Genomic DNA, 6,000 nt, shown 5'->3' on the forward strand with positions numbered 1-6,000 from the left:
TTGCCTGATATTGTTCTTTATTGAGACGCACACCATATTGAATGTTCACAGTTGAATGAAGATCTTGCTCTCTGCTTAGTTGTCTGCTTAATCATCTTATGTTTTATTTATTTATTTATTAAAAATGTTTTATTGAAGTACAGTTGATTGACAATGCTGTGTTAGTTTTAGGTGTATAGCAAAGTGATTTAGTTATATGTACACGTATATGTATTTTTTTTCAGATCCTTTTCCCTTATAGATTATTACAAACCTATGAAGTTTAGTTTCCTGTGCTATACAGTAGGTCCTTGCTTATCTATTTTATATGTAGTAGTGTGTATATGTTAATCCCAAACTTCTAATTTATCCCCCCTCCTTAATCATCTTATATTAAGGGGACATTATTCTCAATGGAGCCGACTCTCAAAATTGGACTCTGATGCTGGATTCAATTCTAAGCATCAGAATCTAGGCTGGAAGATCTATACACTCCTGCTTGTCAGGTGGCAAATTGTGCAGCCAATATCAGACTGTAGGTTAAGAAAGCATGAACCAAGTTTCCCATAAGGAAACAACTATGGGTAAGTGTCTAAGCTTATTCTCTTCAAAATATGTTTAAAAAAACTCAAGGCATGCTTATTAATCAAGACCACTATTTCTGGAAGTTCTAGCGCCTTAAAGACAAAATGAAATAAGTAAACAATACTTTTGAGAATTAAGTAGAAGTAACAAAAGTTCAATAAGGAGCCACTACTAGAAATCACCTTATACGTCTTTGAGGAAAAGCTCAGAAAAGATCACCGGTGGCTGGGCAGAGCATCAGACATCAATTTTCTCACTTAAGGCAAAAGGGACATTTATTCTTTCATTGAACTTTGTTAACACTCGAAGGTGAGTTCAGAAGAAAGGGAAAAGTTTGCAAACCTCATGTCCAAGAATAAAAATGTGGGGCTAAAAACTAAGTCTTCCTTATTTTTTAACCATCTCAAAAGGGAGTCAGACATTCCAGACCAAGGACTACCACTGTAGGAACTCTGGATGTATAGTCAGATTTCTCACATTTTTAAAATACAGTTTGTATTCAGGAGCAATGATTATGAGATCTTTGTCCTATCCTACGGCCAGGTTTGAGAAACCCCCAGGGATACAGTAGATGGTGACTGAGGTTGTAGCTAGGCTGGATTTGGGGAAACAGAGTGCCATGTGTTTAAAAATATACCCCAAATTCAGCTTGGAGCTAGCAGATAAATCCAGCACTGAGAATGACTGAGGGAGGCAGGGATGATAGCTAGACCTCTTGGGGGTCATCTCAAAGAATATTAGAATAATTTTTCTTTTGGTTTCAAAATCTCTCCTCCATAGCTTTCAGTTCACAGATCTTTGTAAGTGTGTCTGTATCTAAAAAGATTGCTTCATGGCAAGGCATACTCCCCCCTCCCCACTGCAGTTGCCATGGAAACAGCACTTGCCCATGTGTCAGGAGCTCACACACACACAACACACACACACACACACAGAGCAGATTAATATATTCTCAGGGAAATGCCTTTTATGCCTTCTCCTTCTGGTGTTCTTTATACTTCTAAAAAGACACATTCAGAGCCAAAATTTTACTAATTCCTACCACCCAATTGTTATCTATTGTGTCCTTTCTTTTGATGTTAAAAATTCTGATTTTAGGTTTTTCTTTAACATAATCTCTCCTGGAAGTGAAATAATCTATTGATATTATTCCCCCCTTCACCTACCTCCAACTTTTCTCCCACCCCTTAAATGAACATACTGTAGATCTCAATACATTTAGTTTATTAACTAAAAAGAAACCTATTTCAGATTCTACTCAGTTTCTTTGATGAGTATAATGATGCATTTCATGTATTTCATTTCCTTAAATAGTCTCTACCCAAAATACTAGTTTTAACTGGCAAAACAGCAATTCTTCTGAAGGATGTTGATGAATCACAAGTTCATGTGAGTATAGGACTAGAGTTATCTGGTTTAGTTTTTAATCTAAATGAACTTGAAAAGAAACTAAAGGAAAATCTGATGCAGGGAAATAATTTATTTCAACCAGTATTTCTTGAGCACGTACTATCTGACTGTATCTAACCCAGTTCCCTTGAGAGCTGATTCTGATTACATGGAGAAGCTCATGATCAGCCGTAAGGCCCATGGGTGCAGCATGGTGCATGAGGGCCGGGAAACTGACCTCGATTTCACCACCAGTTGGGAGCTTTCACTTCAACTGAATTGGGCCATAGAATTGTAACCTGTAAGATGAGGAACTTGAACTAGACTATCACCCTGGTCCCTTCAGCTCCAAGATGCCATGACTATAATTCAGCTTCAGAGCGGCCTGATGGAGGCATATGGTTGATTAAGCAGCCTTAGCCCACAGTCCCGGGAGTGACTCAGCCGTGGCCCTGGGTGAGGTCTGACACCCATCAGTCTTCCCACCTCTTGTTGTACCCACATCTATCCAGTGCCTCAGCCCATGGGGTGAGATAGAGCTCCTACCCAAGTGTCCCTTCGGGCCATTCCTTCTTCTGCCTTCATCAGCTCTGACTGTCCTTTGTCACACCCCTACTGAGGCTTGCCAACCTGATACACTCATTCACACCAAGTTATCCAGTGGGCTTTGTTTGTACTCAAGGCAACATTCTTTAATTGTAAAGTTACTTTTTGGAGCTACCAGACCCTAGTAAAGTCTCCAATTTAGTTCCTACAACTTTCCTTCTCACATGCTCTGCTTCAGCCTCAAGGGCAATTCCTGAAACTCACCAAGCTCTTGATTACCCTGGACCTTGGCCTGAGGCCGGTGCTGCTGCCACTGCCCAGAAGACCCCCCTCTCCTCCCCCACTCAGCTGCTACCTCCTTCCCACCCTTCAATCTCAGCCTCAAAGTCTTTTTCCCCAGCTAAGCCCTGGCTCTGCTCTTTTCCTTCTTAGATTTTGCTACCAAATATTACAACAATTTCATAATCACTTAATGTCCATCTTCCGCAGGAGATGATGAACACCACGACAGCACTGCACCACTGTACACCCAGTGCCTGGCCCACACAGGGGTTCAGTTAGTAACTGTCAAGTAAGTGCATGGATGAACAGATGAATGAAAACACTGTCTTGACCCAAAGAAGAGACAAATGGTGGGAATTTCAGGCCCTGGCACATGCTGAGGGGGGAGAGACAATTTTTTAAAAACTTTTATTGACATGTAGTTGATTTACAACGTTGTGTTAATTTCTGCTGTACAGCAAAGGGATTCAGTTATACATATATATATATATATTTTTTTTCATATTCTTTTCCGTTATGGTTTATCACAGGATATTGAATACAGTTCCCTGTGCAATACAGTAGGACCTTGTTGTTTATCCATCCTATATATAATAGTTTGTATCTGATAATCCCAAACTCCCAATCCTTCCTTTCGCCACCCCCCTCCCCCTTGGCAACCACAAGTCTGTGGCAGAGACACTTTTAACAGGTAAAACTTGCCTCTCATCTCTATCTGCAGTGCTAACCTAGCTCTTGAAGGACAGACACCAGCAGCAGAAAACATCATTTACTACTAAATGGTCTATAACTATTTGTCAACAGTAAGGTTTTGACTCATGATGAAAGCTTTCTTTATATAAATCCAAAGCATTTTACTTTGTGTTCGGGCAAACATGTTAGTGACCGCAACCCTTAGACTGTGAAGCACAATGGTAGGGACATTAGACTGAGATAGAAAAGTTGAGAAACTTGCTGCTATCTCACAATGAGCCTTTGGCAGAATGAGGACCAGAATCCAACTTTCGCCAGTCAAGTCACTTTGCCTCTCTGGGCCTGTTTCCTTCCTCTGTAGATGATTTACTCCCTTCCCCTGCTCCACTCCTCAGTGGACCCTGAAACTCCTTGATTTACATGCCACTCTTCTGACATCAATAATGCCCAAATCTTTCACATGTTTAAAAAAAAAAAAAAGGTGTATAGAAGTATGTCAGGCATTTAATTAACACTCATATAATATCGTTTTTAGATTTGTGACATTTGTGATTTATCAGCTTTTAAACATTTGTTATATTCTCTAAATAAATATTTATGTTTATATCTTTAAAAAAAACACATGTAAACTTTTCTTTAAATAATTGGCTTATAGAGTACACATAATCTTGGGAATAAAAAAAGGCATTAATGTTGTTTTTGCTGTCCAGACTGATGCTGGCAGATTCACAGTTGCCCTACTTATTCTATTTGTGTGTCTGCAGCATGGATAGGTGACTGGTAGATTGCTCTCAAATCTTTGAATATCAGTTCCAGCTTTAAAATAGGATTTTGCATCCTGTTTTCACCACTAAATCAATGTAAATTAGAAAAATTATTTATCCTCTTTATGTCTGGTTTTGTGTTTGTTTGGTTTTTTTCATATGTGAAAAGGAAAGAGTAACTTTTTCTACTTCTGTCCCGAGGAATTTGGCAAAGGCTGTTGGAATTAGTGGCTGTGGCTTTGCCATTTCCGTGGAGAGGCCTGACCTCAGGGCTGTACACTGATACAGGCTTGCCAGGGATTTGTGGCACCTCTGTTGCTGGGTCCATGGAAGGTTTCTAGAGCGAGATGCTGATTCATGGAGTTATGTGGCCTGAGAAGACAGATATGGTGTTACTTCTAGAACAGTGGCATCCTAAAACACCAGTTCCAAGCGGGTCTTTCTATCAATGAGAAAAAAAGGATAAATGTGGTGTGTGTGTGTGTGTGTGTGTGTGTGTGTGTGTGTGTGTGTATGTGAATGTGTGAATGTGCGTATTGTTGCCAACTGTTCTTTCTTCTGATATAACGTTCTTCCTATTTTTTGGCGTTAAACTGGTGTTTTTAACATCCATAAAATGTACTTGTCCATAAGATTCCAAAGTCTGCTTGGAAACACTGAGCTGAAGGACAACCTTGTTATTGTTTCCTAGATCTTCTGTGACCTGGTTTTGTCAGTCAATGATTAACTTCCCTTGGCTAGCAGAGATAATCTAAGCTTTGGAAATCTACCCAGCTTCTTAAGTGGAAGGACACTAACATTTACTGAGTGTATACTGTGTGCCAGGAACTGCATTTGGTGCTTTCATATCCATTATTACATTAAATCTCCTTAGTAACTCTATGAAGTTGGAAGTATTATGCCAATTTAAAATGGGAAAAATCTGAAGCTCAGAAGACAAGTCACTTGATCAAGGTCCTGAGCTGTTAACTGGCAGTCTGAATTTGAACTCAGTTTGTCTGAGCCCAAAGTCCATGGTTTTCTAGCCTCACTAGCCTATTTCTCAAAATAAAACCACAGGATACATATTTTAATCTGGGATATACTTTTGATGTCAATTGAAGGCTATTTGGGGAATGGCATTTTAATCCTGATGCCTAAAAAGAAGTCATGAAAAGACGTTAAGGGACAGAGACTCACCGTTAGCAGAGGCAATCCTGGGTTGACCAGGACTGGTTAATCCGTTGACACCGGGGCCTCTTCTGGTCTGTTGAGGGTGTAAGGGACTCTGAAGAGGTTCCAAGGCCAGGGACCAAGTGAGACCAAGTGCCCAAGACACACTGTGGCCCTGAGTACCTTCCAGAGCTGGGCGTAAAATATCTGGATTATCTCTTCTTTTGTATACCTATCCTCGCTTCTCCTTCTGTCCATAAGAATGATCGATGTTGACTAAATTTCATGACATAGAAACAAATGGTTCATTTGCCCTCCAGGGCCATAACCAGCAATTGGCCTTGTATTCAGTGATACATGGGCCAGTGTTTATTTCTAGGTCTGATACCTTGTTTTATCTGTGATTAAATTATACTCTGATGATGACAAAGAAAGGCTAATGTTCTGTATTGTCAAGACTTTATTGTTAAGGAATCAGTTCAAGAGAAGGCCAAGTCTTTGGGCAGAATGACTAAAAGTCTTTAAGCCCCAGGTTTGCAAACTTTAGTTAAAACTGTAGAGTCCTTGCCCTCTTGTCAACAGGCCTGGGGTGAGGGGCCTGGAATCAGTA

This window comes from Balaenoptera borealis, assembly GCF_965194805.1.
Source record: "Balaenoptera borealis genome assembly, chromosome: 7".
Classification (NCBI taxonomy): domain Eukaryota; kingdom Metazoa; phylum Chordata; class Mammalia; order Artiodactyla; family Balaenopteridae; genus Balaenoptera; species Balaenoptera borealis.